The sequence below is a fragment of the Aquarana catesbeiana genome, linkage group LG08, assembly GCF_042186555.1.
Source record: "Aquarana catesbeiana isolate 2022-GZ linkage group LG08, ASM4218655v1, whole genome shotgun sequence".
Lineage (NCBI taxonomy): Eukaryota > Metazoa > Chordata > Amphibia > Anura > Ranidae > Aquarana > Aquarana catesbeiana.
Window position 1 is genome coordinate 173959156 of NC_133331.1, and position 20237 is coordinate 173979392.

Genomic DNA, 20237 nt, shown 5'->3' on the forward strand with positions numbered 1-20237 from the left:
TTATTCACAAATACAAATGTACCATCATGAAACACCTCCTTAATGCAGCAAAGTCTCTGATTCCCATTCACTGGAAATCAACATACGCGTCAACGGTTATGGAGTGGATCAACAATGTCATATGAATCCATTGCTATTGCAACCGACAACACAGATCGCTTCCACAAAACTTGGACAACATGGTACCTAGTCAGGTCCTCCATAGATTATGAACAACTTTGCTGCCATTGACCTAACTGGCTCTGATAATTGGTATTTTCTGAACTTTCTTACTCTGCCGTGATTCTACTGTTTCTGCTTATATGGCCCTAAGTACTAGATAGACCACCTAAGGTATTCATTATACAATGACCATGTGTTCCCCACTAAAAGTGTCTTACTGCGAATTACAACATTGTTCTTGTACTCTGAGCTTTTTTGAAGTGAACTACAACAACAACCTTTGAAACAAGAGGTATAGGTTAGGACTTTATATGAGACCATGACCATCCGGTACACAGGTCTCCATCCAATTATATCTAAGAAAAATAAGGGGACTAGGGGAAAAAAGGGGGAACAATGGGGACTTTATATGAAACACATCACTAGGGCAGGCTGAGTCATCAGATGTAAAAAAATGTAAATTTATTGATACCACATGAGAAACAAGGTGCAATAGATGATGCTTGCATATAGTCAGTAAATAAGGTACAAAGTATGTAAAACATGGCAGTAGAACATATAATAATAGCATAGTAACATGTTATACATTGTAACATAGGTAGATTGCAGCATCGTCAAAATTACACCCCACATGTGTATACGTGATTCATATTGTATTAAAATCCAACTGATGGCTAAAACACTAAAATGCCCATAGTAGATACATATTCGTTGTGACATGTCAAGAAGTTATGAATGTTCAGTTGTATTGCTCGACGCGTTTCGTGGAAGTTTGTCCACTCATCAGGAGCAGCTATCTGGAAATATCTAGAGTAACGTATAAAGTAGTAATTAATAATATTTAATTACAACAGGAAGAGGGGAAGCAAAACCGCTAGTCCTAACACTCTTACCTGTAGATATATGGTAAAATAGTAGTAGGGCATATATAGGAAAGTTCATGATGGTAGGAGATAACCAGGGGTGGACACAACAACCCCACGGGAGCTGAGGAGGCAACCAAGAGGCGGCAGGGCGAGGCAGCTCAGGACGCCATAGAACAATGGGTAGTGAAAAAGTTCACCTAGGTTTCCAACATGGTGTGTAAAATAGAGCATTGACCCACGGTAACTGTAGATAAATAAAATAAAATACGTATAGGTAAAAAACAAGTAATGTTGGATGACCACTAGGTGGAAGATCAAGCGTGGGACAAGGTGAAGTGACAGTGAAGTGAACATAGGAAAAACAGACAGATAGTGTCCGGGAGACCGGTGGAGTGAAGGAACAAAGAGAGCCCATCACAACACCAAGCGAACAAGGTGAAGGGATAGTGCAAGGCAGGTAGAGTGAGGACGGGTGTATAAAGGGGGATAAAGAAAGCAAGGTGCAAGGAGATCTTCGGTTACCAAAGATGACAGAGTCTCAGCCCACCAGCCAACGAGGTGAACCCCCAACGTCACGCTCAGACGTGCTAGGAGGGAGGAGAGGAGGCAGCCCACTAAGGCGACTAGCGCCTATATAGGCAACCTCCGGCCTCCATCAGTATGCACGCCAGATGGAAACAGCGTCACGACGGCACGTGATGTCAATTGACGCCAAACGTGCCAACGTGCGGGGCGTGGCGTCGACGCACAGCGAACACACGCCCCCAATCCCATGACTGGTGGATCAGGGGGATAGGGGGATAGCAACGGTGCGCGTCGCAGCTCCCGAGGATGGAAAGGATCCACCCCCCGAGTATCAACCTGGATAGATAACATGACTAGGGTAAAACAAAGATATTCCAGTGATAGCAAGTAAATATAGTAACTAGGCATATGACACAAGACCACAGCAATGGTATATATAGTATTTAGTGTGTGTTTCCATCCCATATTAATTGAAACAAGAGGTATAGGTTAGGACTTTATATGAGACCATGACCATCCGGTACACAGGTCTCCATCCAATTATATCTAAGAAAAATAAGGGGACTAGGGGAAAAAAGGGGGAACAATGGGGACTTTATATGAAACACATCACTAGGGCAGGCTGAGTCATCAGATGTAAAAAAATGTAAATTTATTGATACCACATGAGAAACAAGGTGCAATAGATGATGCTTGCATATAGTCAGTAAATAAGGTACAAAGTATGTAAAACATGGCAGTAGAACATATAATAATAGCATAGTAACATGTTATACATTGTAACATAGGTAGATTGCAGCATCGTCAAAATTACACCCCACATGTGTATACGTGATTCATATTGTATTAAAATCCAACTGATGGCTAAAACACTAAAATGCCCATAGTAGATACATATTCGTTGTGACATGTCAAGAAGTTATGAATGTTCAGTTGTATTGCTCGACGCGTTTCGTGGAAGTTTGTCCACTCATCAGGAGCAGCTATCTGGAAATATCTAGAGTAACGTATAAAGTAGTAATTAATAATATTTAATTACAACAGGAAGAGGGGAAGCAAAACCGCTAGTCCTAACACTCTTACCTGTAGATATATGGTAAAATAGTAGTAGGGCATATATAGGAAAGTTCATGATGGTAGGAGATAACCAGGGGTGGACACAACAACCCCACGGGAGCTGAGGAGGCAACCAAGAGGCGGCAGGGCGAGGCAGCTCAGGACGCCATAGAACAATGGGTAGTGAAAAAGTTCACCTAGGTTTCCAACATGGTGTGTAAAATAGAGCATTGACCCACGGTAACTGTAGATAAATAAAATAAAATACGTATAGGTAAAAAACAAGTAATGTTGGATGACCACTAGGTGGAAGATCAAGTGTGGGACAAGGTGAAGTGACAGTGAAGTGAACATAGGAAAAACAGACAGATAGTGTCCGGGAGACCGGTGGAGTGAAGGAACAAAGAGAGCCCATCACAACACCAAGCGAACAAGGTGAAGGGATAGTGCAAGGCAGGTAGAGTGAGGACGGGTGTATAAAGGGGGATAAAGAAAGCAAGGTGCAAGGAGATCTACGGTTACCTAAGATGACAGAGTCTCAGCCCGCCAGCCAACGAGGTGAACCCCCAACGTCACGCTCAGACGTGCTAGGAGGGAGGAGAGGAGGCAGCCCACTAAGGCGACTAGCGCCTATATAGGCAACCTCCGGCCTCCATCAGTATGCACGCCAGATGGAAACAGCGTCACGACGGCACGTGATGTCAATTGACGCCAAACGTGCCAACGTGCGGGGCGTGGCGTCGACGCACAGCGAACACACGCCCCCAATCCCATGACTGGTGGATCAGGGGGATAGGGGGATAGCAACGGTGCGCGTCGCAGCTCCCGAGGATGGAAAGGATCCACCCCCCGAGTATCAACCTGGATAGATAACATGACTAGGGTAAAACAAAGATATTCCAGTGATAGCAAGTAAATATAGTAACTAGGCATATGACACAAGACCACAGCAATGGTATATATAGTATTTAGTGTGTGTTTCCATCCCATATTAATTGAAACAAGAGGTATAGGTTAGGACTTTATATGAGACCATGACCATCCGGTACACAGGTCTCCATCCAATTATATCTAAGAAAAATAAGGGGACTAGGGGAAAAAAGGGGGAACAATGGGGACTTTATATGAAACACATCACTAGGGCAGGCTGAGTCATCAGATGTAAAAAAATGTAAATTTATTGATACCACATGAGAAACAAGGTGCAATAGATGATGCTTGCATATAGTCAGTAAATAAGGTACAAAGTATGTAAGACATGGCAGTAGAACATATAATAATAGCATAGTAACATGTTATACATTGTAACATAGGTAGATTGCAGCATCGTCAAAATTACACCCCACATGTGTATACGTGATTCATATTGTATTAAAATCCAACTGATGGCTAAAACACTAAAATGCCCATAGTAGATACATATTCGTTGTGACATGTCAAGAAGTTATGAATGTTCAGTTGTATTGCTCGACGCGTTTCGTGGAAGTTTGTCCACTCATCAGGAGCAGCTATCTGGAAATATCTAGAGTAACGTATAAAGTAGTAATTAATAATATTTAATTACAACAGGAAGAGGGGAAGCAAAACCGCTAGTCCTAACACTCTTACCTGTAGATATATGGTAAAATAGTAGTAGGGCATATATAGGAAAGTTCATGATGGTAGGAGATAACCAGGGGTGGACACAACAACCCCACGGGAGCTGAGGAGGCAACCAAGAGGCGGCAGGGCGAGGCAGCTCAGGACGCCATAGAACAATGGGTAGTGAAAAAGTTCACCTAGGTTTCCAACATGGTGTGTAAAATAGAGCATTGACCCACGGTAACTGTAGATAAATAAAATAAAATACGTATAGGTAAAAAACAAGTAATGTTGGATTACCACTAGGTGGAAGATCAAGTGTGGGACAAGGTGAAGTGACAGTGAAGTGAACATAGGAAAAACAGACAGATAGTGTCCGGGAGACCGGTGGAGTGAAGGAACAAAGAGAGCCCATCACAACACCAAGCGAACAAGGTGAAGGGATAGTGCAAGGCAGGTAGAGTGAGGACGGGTGTATAAAGGGGGATAAAGAAAGCAAGGTGCAAGGAGATCTACGGTTACCTAAGATGACAGAGTCTCAGCCCGCCAGCCAACGAGGTGAACCCCCAACGTCACGCTCAGACGTGCTAGGAGGGAGGAGAGGAGGCAGCCCACTAAGGCGACTAGCGCCTATATAGGCAACCTCCGGCCTCCATCAGTATGCACGCCAGATGGAAACAGCGTCACGACGGCACGTGATGTCAATTGACGCCAAACGTGCCAACGTGCGGGGCGTGGCGTCGACGCACAGCGAACACACGCCCCCAATCCCATGACTGGTGGATCAGGGGGATAGGGGGATAGCAACGGTGCGCGTCGCAGCTCCCGAGGATGGAAAGGATCCACCCCCCGAGTACTATATATACCATTGCTGTGGTCTTGTGTCATATGCCTAGTTACTATATTTACTTGCTATCACTGGAATATCTTTGTTTTACCCTAGTCATGTTATCTATCCAGGTTGATACTCGGGGGGTGGATCCTTTCCATCCTCGGGAGCTGCGACGCGCACCGTTGCTATCCCCCTATCCCCCTGTCCCACCAGTCATGGGATTGGGGGCGTGTGTTCGCTGTGCGTCGACGCCACGCCCCGCACGTTGGCACGTTTGGCGTCAATTGACATCACGTGCCGTCGTGACGCTGTTTCCATCTGGCGTGCATACTGATGGAGGCCGGAGGTTGCCTATATAGGCGCTAGTCGCCTTAGTGGGCTGCCTCCTCTCCTCCCTCCTAGCACGTCTGAGCGTGACGTTGGGGGTTCACCTCGTTGGCTGGCGGGCTGAGACTCTGTCATCTTAGGTAACCGTAGATCTCCTTGCACCTTGCTTTCTTTATCCCCCTTTATACACCCGTCCTCACTCTACCTGCCTTGCACTATCCCTTCACCTTGTTCGCTTGGTGTTGTGATGGGCTCTCTTTGTTCCTTCACTCCACCGGTCTCCCGGACACTATCTGTCTGTTTTTCCTATGTTCACTTCACTGTCACTTCACCTTGTCCCACACTTGATCTTCCACCTAGTGGTCATCCAACATTACTTGTTTTTTACCTATACGTATTTTATTTTATTTATCTACAGTTACCGTGGGTCAATGCTCTATTTTACACACCATGTTGGAAACCTAGGTGAACTTTTTCACTACCCATTGTTCTATGGCGTCCTGAGCTGCCTCGCCCTGCCGCCTCTTGGTTGCCTCCTCAGCTCCCGTGGGGTTGTTGTGTCCACCCCTGGTTATCTCCTACCATCATGAACTTTCCTATATATGCCCTACTACTATTTTACCATATATCTACAGGTAAGAGTGTTAGGACTAGCGGTTTTGCTTCCCCTCTTCCTGTTGTAATTAAATATTATTAATTACTACTTTATACGTTACTCTAGATATTTCCAGATAGCTGCTCCTGATGAGTGGACAAACTTCCACGAAACGCGTCGAGCAATACAACTGAACATTCATAACTTCTTGACATGTCACAACGAATATGTATCTACTATGGGCATTTTAGTGTTTTAGCCATCAGTTGGATTTTAATACAATATGAATCACGTATACACATGTGGGGTGTAATTTTGACGATGCTGCAATCTACCTATGTTACAATGTATAACATGTTACTATGCTATTATTATATGTTCTACTGCCATGTTTTACATACTTTGTACCTTATTTACTGACTATATGCAAGCATCATCTATTGCACCTTGTTTCTCATGTGGTATCAATAAATTTACATTTTTTTACATCTGATGACTCAGCCTGCCCTAGTGATGTGTTTCATATAAAGTCCCCATTGTTCCCCCTTTTTTCCCCTAGTCCCCTTATTTTTCTTACAACAACAACCTGTTTGTCTTTGGTCCTTTAACCTTTCCTACTTCTATTCAAATTCTACATAATATGTTAATATGTTTTAAGCTGATAATGTTAATGATCCTGAACTTACATCATATACAAGTGCTGATGTATTTTTGCAATTTTGAAAATTAGAAAAAAAAAATTACATTTTATGTAGTCTCTTAAACCAAGGGTACAGGTGGTGGTAAGTCCACAGCTGGTACGTACCACTGACCATATATTTTGTATAGGCAAAATGTTCTAATGCTACTTTTCCATGGCGACAGCTTTTCCCCAGAGTGTTAGTCTCTATGTTTAAACATAGAGCTCAGCACTGAGTATTGAACCCATGGATATTTAGCAGGTATTACTGAAACTGGTTCTGTTGAAGATGAAAAAATTCATGGTTCAGTGCAATGATCTCTAGGTGTTGTGCCTTGTTTTTACATGATTTTCCTTTTAGCTAGGGTTGTTTTAAAAGTAAAGTCCACTATCTCTCAAATAAAGTGAAAATAAACAGTAAAAGAGTGAGTCTGTTCGAGAAAACAGTAGGTAAGTGATTCCAGCCTTCCAGCAGCAGGATGCACAATTTTTGGAAAAACAAACATGCTCTTGTGCCCTCCACCACACTTAATTCTCTTACTCTCTCTACATGGGGTTACTTGGCCGAGTTGATTATTACTGAAGACATCCAGAAGTTTAGGATTGTTCTCCATACTGGTGTTTCACTGTAAGAAGCTGGAATCATCTAACTTATTGCAATTAAAGAGAGGAGGAGACATATTGGGAAGGAGTGCCGTAGGGATATTATGGACAAAGGGAGATAGTGGAACAGGGTACACCAAAAAAAAAGAGTATTGTAGTATAAAAAATCTATACATTTTTATTGGTACAAAATTAACTACAGTAATATATGTATTCAAAAACATCTAAAAAACATCTAAAAACAATGAATGGAACATATGCTAAATAGTGAAAACAGCTGCTATGTTTCGGAAAACGGGAGGGGGGAGAGGGTTTTTTTGGACGTATATACTTCCTTCTTCAGGGGTTATATATAAGCATGCTGTTCTATTTCTATTAGAAAAAAAGGGGGTATATCAGTATTGTAATGATTTAACCACTTCAGCCCCGGAAGGATTTACCCCCTTCCTGACCAGAGCACTTTTTACAATTTGGCACTGCGTCGCTTTAACTGCTAATTGCGCGGTCATGCAATGCTGTAACCAAACGAAATTTGCGTCCTTTTCTTCCCACAAATAGAGCTTTCTTTTGATGGTATTTGATCACCTCTGCCGTTTTTATTTTTTGCGCTATACACGGAAAAAGACAGAAAATTTTGAAAAAAAATGATATTTTCTACTTTTTGTTCTAAAAAAAATCCAATAAACTCAATTTTAGTCATACATTTAGGCCAAAATGTATTTGGCCACATGTCTTTGGTAAAAAAAATGTCAATAAGTGTATATTTATTGGTTTGCGCAAAAGTTATAGCGCCTACAAACTAGGGTACATTTTCTGGAATTTACACAGCCTTTAATTTATGACTGCCTATGTCGTTTCTTGAGGTGCTAAAATGGCAGGGCAGAACAAAACCCCCACAAATGACCCCATTTTGGAAAGTAGACACCCCAAGGAAATTGCTGAGAGGCATGTTGAGCCCATTGAATATTCATTTTTTTTGCCCCAAGTGATTGAATAATGACAAAAAAAAAAAAAAAATTACAAAAAGTTGTCACTAAATGATATATTGCTCACACAGGCCATGGGCATATGTGGAATTGCACCCCAAAATACATTTAGCTGCTTCTCCTGAGTATGGGGATACCACATGTGTGGGACTTTTTGGGAGCCTAGCCGGGGCCCCGAAAACCAATCACTGCCTTCAGGATTTCTAAGGGCGCACATTTTTGATTTTACTCCTCACTACCTATCACAGTTTTGAAGGCCATAAAATGCCCAGATGGCACAACCCCCCCCAAATGACCCCATTTTGGAAAGTAGACATCCCAAGCTATTTGTTGAGAGGCATGTTGAGTCCATGGAATATTTTATATTTTGACACAAGTTGCGGGAAAGTGACAATTTTTTTTTTTTTTTTTTTTTTGCACAAAGTTGTCACTAAATGATATATTGCTCACACAGGTCATGGGCATATGTGGAATTGCACCCCAAAATACATTCTGCTGCTTCTCTTGAGTACGGGGATACCACATGTGTGGGACTTTTTAGGAGCCTAGCTGCGTACGGGCCCCCGAAAACCAATCACCGCCTTCAGGATTTCTAAGGGTGTACATTTTTGATTTCACTCTTCACTGCCTATCACAGTTTCAGAGGTCATGGAATGCCCAGGTGGCACAAACCCCCCCCAAATGACCCCATTTTGGAAAGTAGACACCCCAAGCTATTTGCTGAGAGGCATGGTGAGTATTTTGCAGCTCTCATTTGTTTTTGAAAATGAAGAATGACAAAAAAAAAAAATTTTTTTTTTCTTTTTTTAATTTTCAAAACTTTGTGACAAAAAGTGAGGTCTGCAAAATACTCACTATACCACTCAGCAAATAGCTTTGGGTGTCTACTTTCCAAAATGGGGTCATTTGGGGGGGTTTTGTGCCACCTGGGCATTCCATGGCCTCCGAGACTGTGATAGGCAGTGAAGAGTGAAATCAAAAATTTACGCCCTTAGAAAGCCTGAAGGCGGTGCTTGGTTTTCGGGGTCCCATACGCGGCTAGGCTCCCAAAAAGTCTCACACATGTGGTATCCCCGTACTCAGGAGAAGCAACAGAATGTATTTTGGGGTGTAATTTCACATATTCCCATGGCATGTTTGAGCAATATATCATTTAGTGACAACTTTGTGCAAAAAAAAAAAAAAAAAAAAAATTTGTCTCTTTCCCGCAACTTGTGTCACAATATAAAATATTCCATGGACTCGACATGCCTCTCAGCAAATAGCTTGGGGTGTCTACTTTCCAAAATGGGGTCATTTGGGGGGGGTTTGAACTGTCCTGGCATTTTATGCACAACATTTAGAAGCTTATGTCACACATCACCCATTCTTCTAACCACTTGAAGACAAAGCCCTTTCTGACACTTTTTGATTACATGAAAAAATTATTTTTTTTTGCAAGAAAATTACTTTGAACCCCCACACATTATATATTTTTTTAAAGCAAATGCCCTACAGATTAAAATGGTGGGTGTTTAATTTTTTTTTTTTCACACAGTATTTGCGCAGCGATTTTTCAAACGCATTTTTTGGGGAAAAAACACACTTTTTTACATTTTAATGCACTAAAACACACTATATTGCCCAAATGTTTGATGAAATAAAATAGATGATCTTAGGCCGAGTACATGGATACCAAACATGACATGCTTTACAATTGCGCACAAACGTGCAGTGGCAACAAAATAAATACATTTTTAAAAGCCTTTAAAAGCCTTTACAGGTTACCACTTTAGATTTACAGAGGAGGTCTACTGCTAAAATTACTGCCCTCGATCTGACTGTCGTGGTGATACCTCACATGCATGGTGCAATTGCTGTTTACATTTGACGCCAGACCGACGCTTGCGTTCGCCTTAGCGCGAGAGCAGGGGGGACAGGGGTGCTTTTTTTTTTTTTTTTTTTTTTCTTTATTATTTTTTTGCTTTTTTATCTTATTTTAAAACTGTTCCTTTCATTTTTTTTTTTTTTTTAATCATTTTTATTGTTATCTCAGGGAATGTAAATATCCCCTATGATAGCAATAGGTAGTGACAGGTACTCTTTTTTGAAAAAATTGGGGTCTATTAGACCCTAGATTTCTCCTCTGCCCTCAAAGCATCTGACCATACCAAGATCGGTGTGATAAAATGCTTCCCCAATTTCCCAATGGCGCTATTTACATCCGGCAAAATCTAAGTCATAAAATGCTCGTAGCTTCCGGTTTCTTAGGCCATAGAGATGTTTGGAGCCACTCTGGTCTCTGATCAGCTCTATGGTCAGCTGGCTGAATCACCGGCTGCATTCTCAGGTACCCTGTTGAGACAGGAGAGCCAGAGAAAAACACGGAAGACGATGGGGGGGGGCATTCTCTCCCACTGCTTGTAAAAGCAGTCTAGAGGCTAATTAGCCACTAGGATTGCTTTTACATGAAAAGAATGATACCAAGATGATACCTAAACCTGCAAGCATCATTCTGGTATAACCACTCAAGTCGTGAATGGTGTACCTGAAGACAAAAAAATGGTTAACAATAAAGCACAGTAAACGGTAAAGTATAAAAAATTGCATACCTGAAAAACAAACATGATAAAACATAATAACAATAAAACATTGCAGAATAGAATACAGTAAAAAAGAGCAGAACAATAGAGAGAGAGAATAGAGAGAGAGAGAACAATAAAACGACAACTATTATTTTTTATTTTATATTTTTGTTTGTGTTTTTTTTTTTTTTTTACACTTTTTTTGTAACTGTAACTTTTATAACTGTAACCGGTTCCAGGTTCGGGTCTCTCAAAATGCGATGGCATCTTGGGAGACCCTGTGAAAGTGTGTCCTAGTCTGTGCAATGCTGTACCCTACGCTAATACTCAACTAGTGAATGGTAGCGTTCAAAACATTCACCAATGCAGAGACCAGGATTGACAGGAGGGACAATAATAGCGGGTGTCACGCCTATATCCGCGCTTGCTGCAGACACAACATCTTTTTTGGGGGGGTTTGTTGGGTAGGGGTACTCGGGAGGACATAAAAATGCCTCTCATGCAGCCGACTGCATTTGGTTGGGGATGTGTATGGGGGAAGTACGGGCGCTGCAGAAGTGGTGGGTTCCCAATTAGGATTGGCGAATGCAGCAGGAAGGGCATTATGGGCACGACGGGCCTGTGTTTGTCTTTTTGGTGGCAGCGGGACACTATTTGTGCTTGCCACCTCACCAGCTTGAACTGCACTTATGGGACTCGCCACGTCACCAAGTGTTACTGCAGTGCTGGTTTGACTACGACCGGGGTGTACTAGGCCGCTGGCGCTTGCCAGTTCACCAAAACGCTACCAAAAAAACTGTTAACGATCGCAGGGATCAGGCCTGACTCTGCGAACGCTGCAGTTATGCGTTTAGTGTTTTGTAAGTGACAGTGATCGATCGATACTGCACTTGGGTGGGCTGGGCTGGGCCGGGCGGAGGGGCAAAACGCAGGTGCTAGCAGGTATCTGGGCTGATCCCACTAACACTGCGTTTTTGGGAACCCTAAACTGCTGGGGACGCCAGTATAGATCTGATCGGATCAGATCAGATATTGATCCGATCAGATACTATACCACTAAGGGAGGTGTACGGTGCGTGCGTGGGTGTTAGCGCTACTGGCACTAACCTGACGCTGCCTGGGGCTGGTGCTTGCCAGTTCACCAAAACGCTACCAAAAAAACTGTTAGCGATCGCAGGGATCAGGCCTGACTCTGCGAACGCTGCAGTTATGCGTTTAGTGTTTTGTAAGTGACAGTGATCGATCGATACTGCACTTGGGCTGGGCTGGGCTGGGCCGGGCGGAGGGGCAAAACGCAGGTGCTAGCAGGTATCTGGGCTGATCCCACTAACACTGCGTTTTTGGGAACCCTAAACTGCTGAGGACGCCAGTATAGATCTGATCGGATCAGATCAGATATTGATCCGATCAGATACTATACCACTAAGGGAGCTGTACGGTGCGTGCGTGGGTGTTAGCGCTACTGGCACTAACCTGATGCTGCCTGGGGCTGGTGCTTGCCAGTTCACCAAAACGCTACCAAAAAAACTGTTAGCGATCGCAGGGATCAGGCCTAACTCTGCGAACGCTGCAGTTATGCGTTTAGTGTTTTGTAAGTGACAGTGATCGATCGATACTGCACTTGGGTGGGCTGGGCTGGGCTGGGCGGAAGGGCAAAACGCTGGTGCTAGCAGGTATCTGGGCTGATCCCGCTAACACTGCGTTTTTGGGAACCCTAAACTGCTGGGGACGCCAGTATAGATCTGATCGGATCAGATCAGATATTGATCCGATCAGATACTATACCACTAAGGGAGGTGTACGGTGCGTGCGTGGGTGTTAGCGCTACTGGCACTAACCTGACGCTGCCTGGGGCTGGTGCTTGCCAGTTCACCAAAACGCTACCAAAAAAACTGTTAGCGATCGCAGGGATCAGGCCTGACTCTGCGAACGCTGCAGTTATGCGTTTAGTGTTTTGTAAGTGACAGTGATCGATCGATACTGCACTTGGGCTGGGCTGGGCTGGGCCGGGCGGAGGGGCAAAACGCAGGTGCTAGCAGGTATCTGGGCTGATCCCACTAACACTGCGTTTTTGGGAACCCTAAACTGCTGAGGACGCCAGTATAGATCTGATCGGATCAGATCAGATATTGATCCGATCAGATACTATACCACTAAGGGAGCTGTACGGTGCGTGCGTGGGTGTTAGCGCTACTGGCACTAACCTGATGCTGCCTGGGGCTGGTGCTTGCCAGTTCACCAAAACGCTACCAAAAAAACTGTTAGCGATCGCAGGGATCAGGCCTAACTCTGCGAACGCTGCAGTTATGCGTTTAGTGTTTTGTAAGTGACAGTGATCGATCGATACTGCACTTGGGTGGGCTGGGCTGGGCCGGGCGGAGGGGCAAAACGCTGGTGCTAGCAGGTATCTGGGCTGATCCCGCTAACACTGCGTTTTTGGGAACCCTAAACTGCTGGGGACGCTAGTATAGATCTGAACGGATCAGATATTGATCCGAACAGATACTATACCACTAAGGGAGGCGTATGCTGCGTGCGTGGGTGTTAGCGGTACTGGCGCTAATCTGACGCTGCCTGGGGCGACGCATATCACCGCCGGGCGATCAGGGGGCTAAACCTTTATTCGGTAGTAAACGGCGGGTGCCCTGACACTATAAAAAATAAACAAACTAACCAGCGTCACCCGTAACGGTTATACGGTGATCAGTGGTGAAAGGGTTAACTAGGGGGCAATCAAGGGGTTAAAACATTTATTCGGTAGTATATGGGGGTCCCTGTCGCTATAAAACGCTGACGGCGAACCTAAATATTTACGTCCCTAACTAGCGTCACCAGCGACACTAATACAGCGATCAGAAAAATGATCGCTTAGCGACACTGGTGACGGGGGGTGATCAAGGGGTTAAAACTTTATTAGGGGGGGTTAGGGGGGTATCCTAGACCTAAAGGGGGCCTAACACTCACTGCCCTAACACTGTAACTGTCACAAACTGACACCAATACAGTAATCAGAAAAAAAAAAAAAAACCTGCTTGGTGTCAGTTTGTGACAGGGGGGGTGATTGGGGGGGATCGGGGGGCGATCGGGGGGGGATCGGGGTGTTTTGTGTGCCTGGCATGTTCTACTGTGTGTGTAGTGTGTTGTGCACTCACATTACAGTCTTCTCTCCTCGGCCCGGAACGGAAAATACCGAGCCGAGGAGAGATGACATCATTTCCTCTGCCTCTGTGTACAATACAGAGGCAGGGAAATGATCCCATTGGCTGGGAGCGATCGCGAGGGGGGGGCCACGAATGGATGGCCTCCCCCTCACCACCGATCGCCGGGGGAGATTTGCCGACCGCCGCAGGCACCGGGGGGGGGGTCCGATCGGACCCCCCACCCGCGGGCAGGCAAGGACGTACCTGTAAGTCCTTTTGCCTGCCCGTGCCATTCTGCCGACGTATATAGTCGTGTGGCGGTCGGCAAGTGGTTAAGTAACATTTTTAGCATTTTTAACATTTGCATTGATTGGTTTGGCATAGCAGCAATATAGCATATATGATAGATATGGTAAATATATTCTGTACTCACAACTCTGTATTCCTTTTGGAAGCACTGCAAGTCAATAGGATAGATGAAACGTCAAGTCTCAAATTCTGCTGAACTGCATTTTCATGGCATGTTAGATGGATATGGCTCTGGATTTTTAGAGAGTCAGTCCCACCAATCTAAAATGCAGGCTAGATTGGCTGCAGCTAAATGGATGGAAGCAGATCAGGTAGCCGCCTTGGAGCGATGCACCAAAGATCTCAGAGATTACCCCTCAAGGAGCAGAGGAACAGATATCTTGTAGGGAGAAAGTATGGTCCATCAAGGCTCCCTGGCACACAGGAGCCCCTTACTGGCTTTACAACCACTTTGGGTCAGCTTCCCCTATGGCTGGCGAGCGCTTTTGTGGAAACAGTTGTTCTCCATGCCTGCACCCTGGACACCTCCATCCCGTCCAGTTATTCCGCCTACTGATGTGTAAGCGGCCATGTTGACGCCTGACGTCACTGCACAAGACGCGGTGACGCCGGACGCCGCAACGGCTGGAGGATCCCCATTGGAGGATAAAAGACTGGCCGTATCTGAGGCAAAGGTGCTGTGAGGAGACCTCAATACAATTCCCTACACGCCCAAGTGTTACAGGGCCGTGATTGGCCCCCTCCCCGATCCCTGGGCATATTAATACCTGGCAGTGTCAGCAGGCGTTGCTGCACAGCCAGGAAAGGCCAGGGATCTCTGTGAATACAACATCAAAACGAAATCACAGGTATTGGAGCTTACCCATTACAAATCTATTCCTTTTTCCAAATTCCTTCTAGCCTCATTATCCTTTCATTATGCTGCCTACTTAGGCAGCATTTGAATTCCTGCATAGTTCAGGATATTATTGGTAAAAAAAAATATATATATATTGACTCGGTTAAATTGATGATAGGCAACTCCTATCCTCATATTGATTAGTGGTTCCAAATTAATAATAACTACTGCAGTAGGGAACAGACACAAAAGATACGCTCAGCATCTTTCCGAATTACTGTTCTGCTTTATTATGACGCAATTGAAGGTTTTTATGCACATGATTACGTAGGTATCACATTAATATTACAATTGTACATTTATGGTAACAAGGGGCGTTACATAGGCAGGCTAATTCTAATCAGGACTCGAAAGAATGTAAACATTTACTGAAAACATTATTAGTGCCGTGCACAGTGAGGGCAGTGTGCAATACATACAAAATACAATACAATTATATACAGAACGTACAAATTTCCATTACAGTCTCCCCTCTTTTGATCAATATTTTGATCACTAACCATACCTGCTATCACCTTTAACCTGGAACCTCCACACGCTTAGGTGGAGGTAGTCCTGGCCAAAGAGGCAAAAAAAACTCCATTGTGGAGAAAATAATAGCTGAGCAACTTTTTCATTACAAAATGACTTTTCATTGTGAAAAACAAATGATTGATAAGACATATTTACAGAGTACTGGCTGTACACTCCTGTGGCCAGAATGGCCTTCTAGCTGAATTGTGGACATGCTGACTTATCAGCATATGTAAACACAGACAATTCTACATATAATGGAAGACATACAAAAGACAAATATGACTTCAACATGGCTAAATATGACTTCAACTACTTTTCAAATATATATATCCCTTACAATTAAAGTAATTGAATCAAAAAGTACCCTAGACTGTGATCACAAGAGGGAAACAAATCAAACACAGAGATTTCTTTAATTTAGTCATTTTTGCAGTGTCTGGTGTGGATCCAGGTGACTTTTCCTTCAAGTTTTGCAAAAACTGTACATGAAATAGATGCAGTATTGAGTCTCCAAACTTTTCCTTATATATATAAATGTCTCTTAACAATCCAAAAGTCACCTGGCTTTTGTTTTAGATCCTTCCAAACTTTTAGGATCTGGAATTGGGGAGAAAACACATAAATGAGTTTGTCAAAAAACCTTAAAAGATCAGCAACATTCTCTGTGAGATCCGAATGGAGGACTTCAGCTGCTGAGACAAAATATTAGCAAGTGAGTAACACACTCCCAAACCAAATCCCATAGGGAGAGAGTCCACCACCCCCCCTAGGGGCTTCATAAAATATAAGAAAACATTCAGGCAAAAGTTTTCTAGTTTCTTACTCTACTTTGTCCGCTACATTGTAGACAGTAGGGGGTGTAAAAATAAAACCGCAAAACTTCTAGTAAGGACTCTCCTATAAAAAATGATTTCCTCTGTTACTCTCTGTACTTTCTGGCACTCTGTACTTACAAACTACTTCTGATAACACTTTTTACTGTGGCCTTTGCAGTAGAATTTGCCACTGGACATCCAAAAAACATGTCCATACAGACAAAATGCATACTCGTAAAATCCTGACTTGGGCATCTGGATATATCTTTTTTGTAATCTCTGGGAGGGATGTTGAGCTTTTGGTAACACCTTTGGTAACAGGTAAAACAAGAAGTGGTATGTTATAAAAACAACTGTGGAGAACCCTGGCTCTATCCCACGCTCATTTACTAAGGCAGCCATAACTGCTTGTGACTGATGACACGGTCCATGTGTCAAGCTGAAGGGAAAAGAGTGGTTGGCAGACATAAATGATCACTTTTTCCAAAGTCCTGTTTCATAAGAAGTTGCCCCCTGTGGACCACTTGTTCTTCTCGTTCTGGGGTCCTTAAAGTTGAATTATTAATCCCAGCTATACTGGGCCAGAACTAGGGTGGAATCTGTGAGTTGCACAGACCCATCAAGTGTCCGAGGCTGTAAATGCAGCATCCTTAGAGTCACCTGGTCTGCTTCCATGTGTGAAAGTTAATATGGCTACCTCAGCAAGAAGCTGGAAGGCTGAAAACAGCCAATCAAATTAACTTGGCATGCTTGGTTGGTTTACCTGCCGAAGTAAAAACAAACTTCTGGCCCTTCAAATGGAACCAAAAGCTCTCTATATCTCGACTATCTATATAAATATACACTCTTTTTATAGCTCACAGGCTTTGCTAAAACATGGAGCTCTGCTTCTTGAGCTGGGCAAAAAGGATCCAATGACTTTGAATACAGAGTATCTTTCTGGGTGATAAACTGCATACTCAAATCTACAAAAAATGTAATATCTGGGTCTTCAGGGAGTGTGTCCCGCACTGGGCTCACAGCAGCTGATTCCTACACCATCAATTTAACACATGTGGTTTTTCCTTTCTTTTGAATAAATGTCCACATTTTTCATTGTTAGATTTGTACATAAATAAACTCATATTTTAAACCTTTCATTAGACAAACATTTAGTTATCTGTATATTTGCTGCGCAGAATGTCGGACCATTGACCAAAACAATATCTAACTTTGTCTAATAGCACCTTTGCATAAAAGCTACAGCTCTGATATATCAGGATGAACCCTTCATTACTGGGTCCAGCTTGCATGAATATATTACAATGGCTTGTTTTCTATCATGCTATTTGTGTAAGAACTCCAGTTTCATGTTTCAAAAGACAACTTCTTCCTGGCAATATTATAATAAATGATAACAATACCCTGCGGTCATGGAGAGATGCCCATAAATCCAAAATATTCTTCTGCTTATACCACTGTACTTTACAAGAAAAAGGGGCACATCATTTCACAATCCACACATTCTGCTTTGGATTTCAAAAATAAAAATAAATAAAAACAAAAGGATCAATAATCTGTATGATGGACCAGAAAGCATCAAAAACTATAACACAACTGGCTGCAGGTGGCATCTATCCTAACAGGGTGTGTGGACTTGATGTGATGGGACTGTTATATTTAAATTTTATTTATTATTACTCTTACATCATGGACCGCACATCAAGTTATTATCAAAAACCTTACAATATCATTTTTGTAGAAGAACTTCTTATGTATCCCATCCATCTTGGCTTTGTTAAATATTATGGCAGCTTTATTCCAAATAACAACCTCATCTTAATCTTTTTTTTCTCTCAATAAGGGCTTATTGAATAAATGTAAAATTACAAAATTGTTATCTTAATCTAAACTAATCTCATTCATTACAAATTTCCCCATTAACCTCGACCTCATTTCCAACCAAAGGTTGTCTAAACCAGTTTCAATATATCTATATTATTAATAAAATTGTTAAACTCATATTAGAAATTAATACTCATTATTACTTAATTTTACTTAATTTCCCTTTTTTAAATGCACTGTTTCCACTATCAAAGGATATTCAATTTGTGTAATACACGGTTAAATGTAACCTTCATTTTACCATGTTTGGAAAACAGATTCAAAATAATTGTGATCACATTGTTTACCATTAGATTCGTTAACCCGGCACATTTTGTTATAAATGTTTTGTCTAAAAAACAGAAATTGGCATGGTGTCTTTCCAGCTTATCACTAACCTCTCATCCCAGCCACATTTCTTTCAGGAGAGCACAAAGGAGGGGGTCACATCTGCGTACATGGCACACACAAGCAATAGAACTAAAGGTCCCAGCATTCGCACATACATTTTTCCCATTTGTACACAACATGTGCATATCATTCTCTCACTTTCTTTTAACTCTTTAATATTTCCCTGCCTAAATTCTGCTTTCCTTATTTTGTTTAAATAACTTTTATATCTAGCTTCTATGATTCTATGATTCTATGATCAGATGGGGAGCCACAGTGCTCATCCCATCTTCCCTCTCTGACAACATATAAAGTATTCTGTTTTAACTCTCATTTCTCTGTTTCTGACTTTTACTAGTAGTGCCTGACCCCAAATTCATCCCACAACTTAACATGAAAATGTCCCTTTCTGTCTAGTGTTAATGTCACCCTTGATCCATCCTGCTCACATAGATAACTTGTTTCTCTAGCTGTTTACTCTGCATTATTCTTAGTCCCTGTGGACCTTGGTAACCCAATTACCTATTGTGGATCTCTGTCCACTTTAACCATTAATATAGGGGCTCAGTATAGGCGGAACCACACCTTCGGTTCATATATAGCGCTTCTCTTGCGCTGGGCATTTTTGAGGGTCTCTTACCCTTCATTCCCTTACTTAATTCAATGCCCATAATGACTGGCCAGTCTTCTCTCTTCTCTACTTGTGCCTATACCCTCTTGCCTCTAAACTACTTTATCTAGCAGATGTACTACATATACCTGTGAACAGTACTATTCTTCCCTTTCTTATTTATAACACTCCGATGGACAGTAGACAGTGACAACATAACATATAACCACCAATCAATACAGTTCGATTAAGGGGAGTAAAATAGGTACCCTTTGTCCCGAAAATGCCTTACCGATCAAGGAAGTCTGATAACTCAAATGTAAGCAAAAGGCTTACCTCAGCCGGCTGATTATCAGAAATTCCCGGATCGTCTCAAGCTCCTCGTTTCGGATACTCAGGGTCACCTGGAATCCCCTCCTGGCTGGCTCGCCATGCATGACTCGGTTAAATTGATGATAGGCAACTCCTATCCTCATATTGATTAGTGGTTCCAAATTAATAATAACTACTGCAGTAGGGAACAGACACAAAAGATACGCTCAGCATCTTTCCGAATTACTGTTCTGCTTTATTATGACGCAATTGAAGGTTTTTATGCACATGATTACGTAGGTATCACATTAATATTACAATTGTACATTTATGGTAACAAGGGGCGTTACATAGGCAGGCTAATTCTAATCAGGACTCGAAAGAATGTAAACATTTACTGAAAACATTATTAGTGCCGTGCACAGTGAGGGCAGTGTGCAATACATACAAAATACAATACAATTATATACAGAACGTACAAATTTCCATTACAATATATATATATATATATATATATATATACACAGTCAGGTCCATAAATATTGGGACATCAACACAATTCTAATTTTTTTGGCTCTATACACCACCACAACGGATTTGTAATGAAA